Source organism: Lissotriton helveticus, chromosome 11 (assembly GCF_964261635.1).
Source record: "Lissotriton helveticus chromosome 11, aLisHel1.1, whole genome shotgun sequence".
In the NCBI taxonomy this organism is placed as follows: Eukaryota; Metazoa; Chordata; class Amphibia; order Caudata; family Salamandridae; genus Lissotriton; species Lissotriton helveticus.
Window position 1 is genome coordinate 200,744,405 of NC_136072.1, and position 13,199 is coordinate 200,757,603.

The following is a 13,199-nucleotide window of genomic DNA, read 5'->3' on the forward strand; positions in this document are numbered from 1 at the left end:
CCAGATTCGCAACTAAAACAATTCTTATTTAATCTCTTTAAACCTAGAGAAGCATCATCAGCTTCATTAGAATAGCTTTTCACCTTTCATTTTATTGCAGTTTTAAATATATTCACCTTTACTCTCTGATCTTCACAGACAACAGTAAGCCGTAATTCATCAAATGAGGCTCTACAAAATTGTTTATACATGATTTATTTACTATTAGTTCCTTACTTCCATTCCCCATGTCCACATCGATCATGTTAGTTAAAATGATTGGCTCTGCTCAAGTAAGGTCCTCTTTCCAAAAGGCGGGGTAAAACTGATAGATAATTCTGCCTAGTGATTTTATGATTTGTTTTGGCGTGTGTTTTTCGCAGTGCAGTATTACCACCCCTTTAAAAGTTCTGGAGTTCGAAATGGGGGTAGCCCACTATTTATATTATTGCTATATCTTCCTTTTCACACTGTTTCGTGAGTGCTCTTTGCGCCTTACAAACATTTTAAGCTAACTGGTCAAATTTAGTCAATATTTAAGATTTATGCTGAGTTGTCCTTATATTGCATTAAATTAATTTTTCTTTGAATCTGTATCTTCAAAGACTATGAGAGTAATATATATTACATTTTAAGGTTCAGCAAAGTAGTTTGATATTTTTTTATATGCATGCTTTACTGACAAGGTGTAACATAAATACCCTGTGGTGGACGATTTGACATTACTCTAGGATTGTGGTATTTCGAGAGGAAGACCTTTTTATCGGCCCAGAGATACTAAGTAGCCAAAAAAAGAACCGCTATCTGTACCGATTAAAAAGGCTATGCCATTTGTCATGTTATACTGCAACACTGACCAAACAGAGGTGACAGTGGTCAAGCAACAATGCTAGCACCTCACAATTTCAGGATGTACGTAAAAAGGCACAAAAACAATTAGCTTGTGCTCAAATGGACATAAATACATTATAAATTCAAAAAACGGGGGGAAATAGAGGGATATGCTAGGTTCACCCTCCTGTTACAGTAGTACATACCAGAAAATCCGGAATACGGATAAAGAACCTAGCTGTATAAATGGATTTGCATAACAAATGTGTGTTTGATGTGATCCAGAAAGGAAAAATGTCCTTTCTTGAGTCCCATCACTCACCAGGGTTTCCCCACGGTGACATGCTTCATCATTGGGGCCATCCCAACCCGCTGTGGGTTGAGGCGTGCTGCGACTTGCGAGATAGCACTTTTGTGAAGATATATGTGTAGTGCAGTGCTGTGTATGGAGTAGAGTGATTTAAAAATTCCTGACTAGTGGGCAGAAAAACCTTATTCTTGCTCCTAGCCGATATGTTAAAAGTGGGGTGGTCTCTAGTTCAAACTGATATACAATGAGTCAGGAGATCTAGTAGAGTGCCAACATGTTTCAAGCTTACCCCAAAGCTCTTCCTCAGGTCATCACAGGGACCAGCCCTGTGAATATCACTGCAAAATGTGCAGTATATACAGTGATTATAAATGCTGGTTAATAAGCATTAATTGACAAATACATACGACATGTACTAATGTTCCGTAGTGATCTGTAATATAGAAAAAACAAGATTAAAAAAACACCCCCTGCCTCTAGCAGGTCTCTTTAGGAAAAAACAAATTATTCTTCCACGTGGTACTTTTGGCGGACGTGTCATGCGTCAGAAAATAGTTGCATAGACCCTAAAAGTGCCTTTAAATAGAAACATCATGCGCCTGTGAATCTGAAATAGGAAACAACAAAGTGGTGCACAGTGTCCCCTTAGTGCTTCAGGCTGGGACATTTTTCTAGCAGAGTCCAAAACTCCATAATGCCACATAAAATACATACGAAACATAAAACAATACACACAACAAAAACATACTTTTTACAAGGCTTCGATGTGCCTCATGGTCAATGCGAGGGGCTTAGAGAGTTACTCTGGAATTCTGAAAATGGGAGAGAAAGGTTTGGTATTTCTCAGTTTTTGCGGGCACCTGGGTCTGTGGTTGTAAAGCACAGGTAGCCTGGTTTGTCTCTGAAAAAGAACGGACTTACTTCCATTTCTGCTATCCTGGCTGAGTACCTACTTCTGCTTCCCTCGGGACCGCATATTAGCGTGTCTGTGAAGGGAGCTTGTATTTAAGGAAATGAAACCGAGTAAAGAGAAAGAGTAACTCTCTAAGCCCCTCGCATTGACCACATTCAGGGGCATCTTTACAAGAACTTAACGCCGGCGTAGGGTCAATTTTTTGACGTTATGGCGACTTTTTTTATTATCGCCGTATTTACCAGATGCTGCTAAATTTGCTTTGCAGAATGCTGCACCCATGTAAAAAGTGAAGAAAAAAACGAGGAGAAATTAAAGCATTTTTCCTCGTAGCACCACCCAAACGCCACCCTTGGGGTGGTGTTAGATTCTGTTGCATTCTGAGGGTTTACAGTTTCTCGTAAACCTGGGAATGCTTAAGATATCTTTGGTTTGGCATGGAAACGCCCTTAGCAAAACCCATTGAATGCCCCTTTCACACTGTTTAATGCATGAAAGAGGCACATATTACAAGGCCATGAAAAGCCATGCAAATTGGCTTTACGTGGTCTTGTAAACATGCTTGGCACATTGCGTCACTGAAAAGTAAAAAATGTGATGTTACAGTGTTGCAAGAGTGCTGCTAGTGAGGCCCTTAGATAATAGAAGAACTCCCACAATTCATCCTTGGCAAGGTCAACGACACCATGGACCTCCTGCCATTGCAGCTAGGAGCACCAAGGAGAGCACCACCACCACCACTAACATGCATCGCTCACCTGGACAACTGCTCCGTTCCCTTTGGGTGATGACTGGACCTGATCCCCTCTAAGTGCTGACCTCAGCAGACTGGAACTTCAGCAACAGGAAGCTGGAGACCAGGAACCGCAGAAAGCCAGAGACTCTCCGGAGCTGTCTGTAACCATGGAAGAAGGAAAGATGCACAACAAGTTAACATTAAATTAGGTTATTTGCCATCTGAAGAGTCACTTCTCGGGGCTGCATTGACTCTGCACCGGGTGACCACATTGCAGTGGAGGGGAGGTGTTCAAGGGAAGTGTCGGGATCCTGTCTCTGAGTGCGATTGCGCTTCGTCGGCACAGCATCCAGCTCCTTCTGCCTCTCTTTTATAACCTGCTGTAGATTGGGGTGGCTTGTTGTTGTGGCGGGGATGCCTGCTTCTCCTATGCCTCCCAGTACAACTGGCTCCATGAATGACAACTTGTTGCACATACCCTACACTCCTTGTCTGAAGCACCTGGTGACCAGTAGATTGCAGCCAGGTACCGAGCTGTTTAGCAGCGTCAATGCTTTTAGTGTCAACATCTGAGATCACTCGCAGCCTTTACAGGTAGAGGAGGGATTATTTGATGCCTAACTCTTGAAGGCATTGCTTAACCACTAGAGACGAGCCCCTCTGCCTCTGCATACCCATGGCATAGTCAGGGAATAAAATATCTGTAGCGTCATCCACTTTTACCTCCCCCAGCTTCCATTCCTCCTTCAGGACAGTGCCACAATCCCTGTAGAAGGCAAAAGAGAAAGGTTCTAGGACCTGTCCCTGGCAGCGAGCAGCTCACCGTCACTCGATGGGCCTGCTTCACAACAAAGAATGGGGAGAGTGCACCTGCTGGCAGTAGATCACACAACAAAGTCTAGTATATGCCACTTCAGCCCCTTCTGCTTTCTCAGGCAGACCCAGCGCTCTCACGTTGTTATGCTGGGAGCGGCCTCCGCATTCTCTGCTAACTTCACATGTGCCATTAGCTGCTACACCTCCAAAGCTGCGCTCAAGGTACTCGGGGGGGACTTTGGCCAGTTCTTGCTCAATGTCGTGTACCTTGTAAGTCAGCTTGTGATGATCTGTGCACTCCAGGGTGAAGTCAACTGTGATTTTGTCTACGCGGCCCTCAAAGGAGGTGCCGTTTGTTCAAGAGAGGTACCCGCTGCGAGTACAAAGTCTAGTTTGGAGTCAAGGCTGTCCACTGTCATGGCGCCGGTGGCCAGCGATCCCCAGCAGCTCGGTTCACCGCCACAGAGGAGTGGCCAAATGTCAATGTCACCACCATCTGCAGGCCGGCCATCATTGCCCCAGATGCCCAGCCACTATGTGTGATATGCGGTGCAGTGCAGTGTGACCAGCCGGCCCCTCTCCTCCAGTAAGGTGTATTCTAGCAAGGAATCTTCGTTCAGGCAGCACCATTGTAAATCCCCCGTATACCCAAGAGCTCACTACCAGGGGGTGAGGAAAGGCAGTACCACCCGGTCATCTCCTCCGGTCTAACAGTGGTGACCAGATTCCATGTTCCCTAGTGCCCCAGTGAGTGACAGCAGATCAAGCTGCACACCCAAGGGCCTGGGCCTGAACCAACCTCGGGCCCCTGGCACCCGCCGCCACCATCGGCGATAATCAGGGACTAGAGTCAGTTAGTGGAGTCCCCCAGCAGTCTTGTGTGGTGTCCTTGGTGACAACTCTCCTTTAACGCCCAATGCACTTACTCCACCTGTGAACCCCACACCCCTACTTACCTCCTGTCCCCCCACCTCTCCCCAACTTACCTCCTGTCCCCCCACCTGTCCCCAACTTACCTCCTGTCCCCCCACCTCGTCCTGCCTTCCACCACCAATACCACCACCCCATGTCTCAATCGAGCCACCCAACCTTCCGTGCTCTGCCTCATTCTCACTGGAAAATACGCTAGGCTCTCTGATCACCTCCATCTCCCAGCTTACAGCTGCCATTTCACTGTTATGCTCTAAGTTCTCCACCCATCCATGCTCCTCTACTCCATCTCAACCTCCCATGAGATGCACCTCGCCCCTTCACCCCAATACAGCCAAGCCCAACCTCTCGTCCGCAAACGTCTTGAATTCACACAAGCCCTTGAACGCCACCCTCCTTCAACAGACATACCCTAGCAACCCCACTATCTACACTATTCCGACCATCACCTCTGTCAGAACAAAGCATCCACCTAAACCTTCCCGAGCACTCCCACATAAGTACAATATCCCAATCACCCTTCAGAGCCCAAGTGCCCCCGTCACTAAAACAGTCTTGACAGAGCTGCGCTGTATGCTTCACAACTGCAGATCTGCAGTAAAACACAAACTTGAAATCTCCGATACCATCACCCTTCACAAACTTGACATGCTCTTCCTCACTGAGACCTGGTTCAAAGATACCTCTCACTCTATTTTTGATCTCCTATTACCCACAGGTTACTCCATATTTAGGAATGATAGAACTGACAACACGGGGGAGGTGTTGCAGTCATCTTTAGAAATGCCCTCCAACTTAAGGCTTCTCCAAGCAGTTCCTCCCTCACCTTTGAATGCCTTTCTCTTGAGCTTCAATTAAAACACCGTCCATCACTCAGATTCCATATCATTTACCGCCCGCCTCGTAGTGGCCCTTCGTTTATAGAGGATCTCACTGACTTCATCAGCGACCAATATACACAAAGTGACAATCAGACCTTTGTGGGTGACTTTAATCTCCACTGGGGCGTTTCGCAAGACTCCTCTGCAAACTCTCTGTCCACCTTCCTCTCTACAAACGATCTTATCCAACACTGCATTGAACCAACCCACTCTAAGGGCGCAATCCTGGACCTTGTTATTTCTAAAGCAGGCTTGCTTTCTACCTCTTCCCCATTCCATGTAGATTGGTCTGACCACCACCTCATCCCATTCTCTCTTCAACTCTCACACTCTATAACTCTTGGCCAACCCAAGAGGGCCATCTCCTGGTTCCGTGATGCCAAAAATATTGATGTTGGTCCCCTCTGTGAATCAGCCTTGCTATCACTTCCAAGGCTGGACCCAAACATAGCTGTTGATGATCTCACCTCCCAATGCCTCACAGTTCTTGCAGCTGAAATTAATAACGTCGCTCCACTCAAAAGCAAAAGGATAAGGCCCACTCCCTCAGCACCTTGGTTCAACAAATCCCTTTATGAGGAAAGGAAGCAGCTAAGATTCCTGGAGAAGCAATGGAGGCAAGTGCCCTCCACAGACAATTTAGCCATGCTTCGCACAGCAAGATCCAGGTACCACAAGCATATCTTCCTTGAGAAAGCGGCGCACTTCAAAACCCTCCCTGACTCCGCCAAAAATAGACCTAAAAAACTATTCGAGCTCGTCAAGTCTCCGAGCTGCTCTCCCCCTTCTTCCGAGGTGGAGGATCCTACTAAGAGAGCAGCGGATTTCGCTATTTTCTTCGATGAAAAAGTGAAATCACTTGTGGATCAGGTCGCTCATCCTACACCTCCAGAGGAGCGCAAATCCTTAGCCATCTGGCAGAGCTTTGACCCCATATCTGAAGATGCCCTTCTCAAGTGCATACGCGAAACAAAGCCCTCCAACCATTCTCTTGACCCTATCCCCAGTGCCATTGCCTTGGACTTCTATACCCATTCTCTTTCCTAATGGGCCACTCTGATCAACCTCTCTCTCTGGCAAGGTTCCCTTCCTGTCCCCTTCAAAACTGGGCAGGTCACCCCTCTGCTTAAAAAGCCCTCTGCTGATGCGAAGGACCTCAACAACTTCCGCCCCATCACTAACATTCCCTTCCTTGCGAAGATCACAGAAAGATGTGTAGCAAAACAACTCTCTCGTCATATCAAGGACAATGATCTTCTTGACAATTGTCAGTCGGGCTTCATGCAAAACTGCAGCACTGAAACAGCCCTACTGCAAGTGGTTGATGACGCGCTGAGGATACTCGATTCGGGGGGGTCCTGTCTTCTAATTCTCCTGGACCTTTCTGCAGCCTTTGACACTGTCAATCACAACACCCTCCTCAATATCCTTCAACAGAGAATGGGCATGGAGGGCACTGTGCTTAAATGGTTTGCATCCTTCCTCTCTGACAGATCCCAAACGATCAAAATTGCGAACAGTCTTTCTTCTCCTGTGGCGGTAGGTCAGAGTGTTCCTCAAGGCTCTATACTTGCACCCACATTGTTCAATCTCTACTTAGAACCACTGGGAAACCTCCTAAGCAAATCCGGGATTCACTACCATCTCTATGCAGACGACACTCAACTCTACCTCAAGGTTGCCTCCACCCATGATCTCTCCTTCCTAAGCTCTACTCTGGACTCCATCCAAAACTGGATGTCAACTCATCAACTGATTCTGAATCCTTCCAAAACTGAATTCCTCCTCTTCTCCTCCTCACTCTCTCCCCCCCCCCGGTTCAATCATGGATGGATCAGCTGAATCTACTCAACACTAAACCCATCATTGTCGACAGCGCAAAATCCCTTGGAGTTATTCTAGACAAAAAACTCAATCTAACCCCCCACATCAATTCTATTGCAAAATCTGCTCGTTACCAACTGCGCCTTCTTTGGGGAATCAGACGCTTCTTCCCGGAACAGGACCTAATAACCCTGGTGCAATCGCTGGTCCTCTCCAGATTAGACTACTGCAATTATCTTCTTACTGGCCTCCCCAAATCCCACCTGTCCCCACTTAAGTCTGTTTTCCATTCAGCAGCTCGCTTCATTTATGGGGCCAAAAGAAGCGATCATATCACACCGATGTTATCCACCCTTCGCTGGCTCCCCTTCGAGGCTAGAGCTATCTACAAGACCGCTTGTATCACCCACAAAGCCTTGCACTCCTCCTCTCCTCGCTACCTGGTGAATAAACTGAAACTCTCTGGAGGCTCTAGACCCTCACGCAATGCGTAGAATCTTCTACTTGAACCTCCCACTTTCAAGAAGGAGAGAACAATGGCTCAATCCTTTTCAGGCAACGCAGTGAGAATCTGGAACTCACTCCCGCCTCAGCTCCGGACCACTGCCTCCTACCAGGCTTTCAAAAGGGACCTCAAAGTTCTCCTCCTCCAGAGACACCTCCAAAAGTAATTCACGTCCTCTTGTTATTTGGAGGAAGACTTCCCACTACTGATATTTTCCATGCCCATGGAAGTGCCTTCCCAGGGTATTCCTGGGGTTGGAGTGTCTGCCTCTTTGGAGTATTTTCCATGTACTTGTGTTTGGTGCCCTTGTTTAACATGCACACACCACTTTGCCCTTGTAACACACGGTTTGCTACCTCTCACATGTTTTTATCTTTGATACTTGCACAAGTGCCACCTTGCCTACATAACGCTTGTTCGTGTGCCTGAGTGTCTAGCACCTTTTGCAGTATTATACCTCAAATGATACTTTGTTCTCTCTTGTAACTACACACTTGTCACTTTTTCCTCCTGTGCACTTTTTACTACCTCATGTATGGGTGGCTACTCACACTTTTCACTACCTCATGTATTCTTTTTGCTCACAATTGTCACTATTACATTTACTACCTCATGTATTTTTGGTTGCTCACAATTTTTACTACCTCATGTATTCTGTTTGCTTACAATTGTCATTATTACCTTTACTACCTCATGTATTTTTGGTTGCTCACAATTTTTAATACCTCATGTATATTGTTTGATCACAAATGTCACTATTACTTTATGTAACGTAACGTATACTTTTGTAATGTTTCTCATTATGTTCCATTTCTGTTCCTTTTGTGATGCGCTCTGACACCTTTGGGTAAAGTCCGCGCTATATAAAAATGCATAAATAAATAAATAAATAAATAAATGTAGGTCAGCTGCAGCACAGAGATTCTCAGAGCACGGTGTGTGTCACCCACTGGCACTAGACCTGGGGCAGACTAGACCCCCAGGTCTCCTCTGCTCTTTGTCCCACCTTCTCCTCACCTGGACATCGACACTGGGGCTCAATCCACTGCACTCCGTCCAAATCTGTGACTCAGCCAGCAGGAGCCTCAGCCAGGCGGGATTTCACAAGCCCGGGACAGCAGTCGCCACCAAGTCTGCTGGGAAAACTCCCGATGCAGGTTATGCAACAGGGCACCCTTAGGCGTGAAGTTGCAATGCTCCCGCCACACAAGTTCAGCGCAGCTCAAGGGCCTCACCCTCCACAGTATCCGGGCAGTGCCACATCCCCCGGCCTGTGATGCAGCGCGGCCCACCATTGGCAATCTCGTCCGTGCTCCCGGGTGTAGTGGTGGCACGTGTTATGCAATGCAGACCTCTCTACATCAGTGCGTATGAAAGCCTCTACCGATCATAGCTCCATGGGGCGCCAGGCGGTCTTCTCACACAGGTCAGCAATGTGTCTCCATGCAACCTGCCAGACTTCACCATCAGGTAAGGTGATCGCTGACTCCTCAATGTCTACCGCCACAGCCCACAGGCTTGGGCCCGACATGGCCCACCTCCACTGTCAGGCTGCAGCGACTCCACAGCACCGCTGCCTCTCACTTCGAGTCTCAGATGGACTGACGAACTAAAGCAGCCCTTGCAAAAATATTAAAATCAATACCACAAAAATGTTTAAACCAGCCCCTGCTGATGGATATCCCATCCGCCATATTCCAAGTGTCAAAGGATATAATCTACTTGTAATATTGCAGACGGGATATCAGTCACTTTTGTGATGGAGTATCCCATTAGCCAAACTCTAAATCAGGCCCTTAGGTTCCAATCTCTCTCTCACTTCCTCTCTTGGTCTCTCTTTCTTTCTCTTTTTAGGTCGAGCATTCAAGACCACTTGTATATACTTCAGTATATCCTTCTCTTGTGGGTTTAAAACCATCCCCCTGCTTTTCATTTTTTTATTTCAGTGCCTTTTAAGCATCTTTGCTTGCTAATGGTCAGTCCTGCCTCTTTATCACTCCTTTTTCTCTTTCATTTCCTCCCACAGAGCAGGGACTAAGTACTGTATCATTGCAGTTTGCTTGTTTATCTGTCATTTGAGGGACTATTTTTTCCTTGGGTTCATGCTTGTGTTTTGGTGGTTGCATATTCCGCTTCAGTGCCCATGGCTGCTTCAATATATAGCATGTTTCTGTAGCTGCGTGTAAACCTAGTAGGATAGAGATGTGTGTTCCCATCCTGCATCACTCTTATGATGAGGAACTGCCTGTAAAGAATATCGTGACTCCCCTTCGCTTTTCTCCGTAAGCCATTACATGTGCAGGTACGTTCGTGCACATCAGGCAGCAACACTAAGCGGGCACATTCTCTTCATGTGCATCCCCTTGCTGCTATCCTTAAGCTGTTCCTCGTGCAGGTACACTAGCACGCTTCAATCAGCAGTGCCATTACTCAACTGACTCCCAGCACTCTTCTGCATATATGTTGTGAATCAGCAACCAGGCAGAAGAACTGATGGCAAATAACTTTTTTGATTTGCTAATATTCATTAGTGTATTAGTTGTTGTCTTTAATTTCTGGCTTTACTTCAGTGTTCTTTTTTCAATTTGTAATTGAGCACCCTGGTACGTGGATGTTGCACTTTATAACAATGAATAAATCAAAGCACGGCGCCATCACCATCAATTTCTTCTATCAGCACTCTAGTTGATTTTGTAAGGCCTCCGCCACTGAGGCAGTCATTCACATCGCCAGAATCATTGTGATCCTGTAAGGGTACTTCACTGGGTTAGCGGGATACAATTGGTGCCAAAGTCATGTAAATTATGCCATCTCTCTTTTGCTTACAATGACTTCCATTTGTTTGTACAGATCTCTTTAAATGTTTTACAGATACGCGGGAGAGCTCCATGTGCTAAGTTGCTGTTATTGTAAATTGAACATTATCTTTTAATTCCATTGAAAAATGGCTGCAGCCATTCTTAAAGAGAAGCAGAAATCATAACGAGAGTGCCAACAATTTGGAGTGGAGAGAATCTTTTATATTATAAAATGTATTCTGTTATGAGATGTATTCCGTTCCAAGATGGCCATCGTTCAACTTGTCGCTCTTGGGCACTGCTTCATGGACAAGAGTGGGACGTGAGGCAACGTGATATGCAAATGTAGTCCTTTTACTACGTCAATGAGAGTTTATTAACTGTATCCTTCCGCCACTAGTGAGTGTCTTTGTGTCTTCTGTGCAAGTTAATGGTTAATGGTGGTTCCTTTCCAGTGTTGGAGGCATTGCCGCCTCTCTACCTTCTGGACCATTAAAGCGGTTCTTTCCCAGGGTAGCAGGCAGCTGTTGTGTCCTGCCGATGGGTCGGGATAACCTAGGGGATCACAACTTGGGGACCTACACTGCGGGGCATCTATGTCTAACTAGGCCTAACACGTGGCCCTAGAAATAACTGAGTCAGACTCTGGGAATAACTTGTTGGCTCTCCGTGCGCCCGTCTCTGAATAGCGTACGTGCGTGTGGAGCCTCTCTTTATTATACCAGGTCACATGACTTCAACACTGCACGCCCCTTGCGCCAGGGGCGTATCATAGTCCAAGAACATAACATTCCTCCTAAAACAAGAAAAACCCAAACAGCTTCAACAACAGTCTATTGTAATGATCTTCATAGACTCCAAGTCCACTTTTCCAAACTACTACCAACGGGTAGGACACGTTACTGAACCTTGCACTCAATACTGATACATAAAACAGTCTTACGTGAGGTAATCGCGTAGTCGGCAGGAAGGCGTCGGGTTTCTTCTCAGCCTTTGATGCACGCCCCTCTGGCTTCAGCAGTCTGTTTCTGGGGCGGTGTTGGCCTCAGGCGCCTCCATGTCGGCCTCCTCCGGATCTGACGCCCCCTCCTGGGCCTCAGCGCCGCCCTCCATCTCTTTGATCACCGCCCTCGGAGTGCTACTCTGGGTGACCTCGAGACTAGGCGTCGGCTCCCGGCCTGGCAAGTCCTTGGCAGTTTCGGTTTCTGTAGGCAGAGTTGGTGGAACGGATGTTCTGGACTCTCCATGAAAATGTTTAAAGTGCAACACATTGCGGGTTACTGTCTCTCGTCCTCGGACCACGGTGATACGGGTTCCTTTCACACCAATTACTCGCCACGGTCCTTTTTCATAGTTCAAACGGAACTTTCCACTGGTCACCCTGTTGCGAAGGAGTACCACATCCCCTCTGCTGAATTGTGTCACTGTGGTTCTTCTCTTTTGGCTGATCTTAGCAAAGGCAGTCTTTCGTTTGCGTGCAATTATTTCTTCATTCACAGTTGCTGGTGCCCATTGGGGATGGTGAGGAATGGAATCGGGTATGATCCGTCTCATCAAGAGATGCGCCGGAGCTATCCCCGTGGTTGAATGCGGGGTTTGCCGGTAGCTGTGGAGGAATGTGAAAATGGCCATTTCCACCGATTGTCCTTTATCATGGGCAATGCGAATCACTTTATTCAGAGTCCTCATGAAACGTTCAGCTTCCCCGTTCGCTTGTGGCCAGCGCGGAGTGATGCGTCGATGTCGAGTGCCCAGGGATGATAGATAGGTGGCCAGCTCCTGTCCTTGAAATGGGGGCCCATTGTCCGTGCGGAGCTCACGCATGGCCCCATGGGTGGCAACGATCTTTTCTATTTTCGGGATAACACTCTCGGCACTAGTGCTGGTTATTATCTCTACTTCCGGATACCGGAAGACTGCCAAAATCCATGCTGACCCTCTCCCATGGCTGTTGTGGGCGAGGTTCCACTGCAATTGGAGCTTCACGAGGAGCTTCCCCTGTCACTTGACACGCAGCACATGTCCTCACCACATTCTCTACCATATCGTCCATCAGGGGAAACCACACCTTTGTCCGCAAGCGTGCCTTGGTTTTGACCATTCCTTGGTGACCTACATGTGCCAGCTGTATTACTTGGTCCGTTAGGGCTGAGGGTATCACTATGCGATGCCCTCGCAGCAGGCATCCCGCTTCATCCTCATTGAGCTCCTCCCGGACGTGATACAGGCTTTCCATTATTTTCTGAGCCTCGGAGGTGAGCACCTTCCACCCATCCTTGGCCCGATGCCAGTGGGTCGTGTGAATAAGTTCTTTGGCCCTCTGGAGACAGGCATCCTGTGTCGTGGCGTTCACAATGTCACTGATGGAGATTGGACGAGGGCATGATCGTGCCACCACCCACTTGACATAAGCCTCCGTCTCTTCAGCCTCCTCCATCTCTTCTGGCGTGGCTGGTCTGGGATGTCGTGATAGATAGTCCGCCGGGTTCCTTGCTCCGGGCTGATACTCAATTGTGCAGTTGTACTCCTGCAATTGGAGCAGCCACTTCTCTATGCGAGGCGGTGTTTTAGACGAGGTTCCCGCAAACAGAGACAGCAGGGGTTTATGGTCAGTCACCACCGTGAATGGCTTGCCATAGATGTATAGGTGAAAGTGTCGGCACCCCCAGTGAATGG

General features: G+C 47.4%; 1 protein-coding gene across 1 annotated transcript in view; it reads left to right on the forward strand.

Annotated features, from left to right (window-relative positions):
- VEPH1 (ventricular zone expressed PH domain containing 1) overlaps positions 1 to 13,199 on the forward strand; it is a 1,476,213-nt gene that overhangs the window by 337,215 nt on the left and 1,125,799 nt on the right.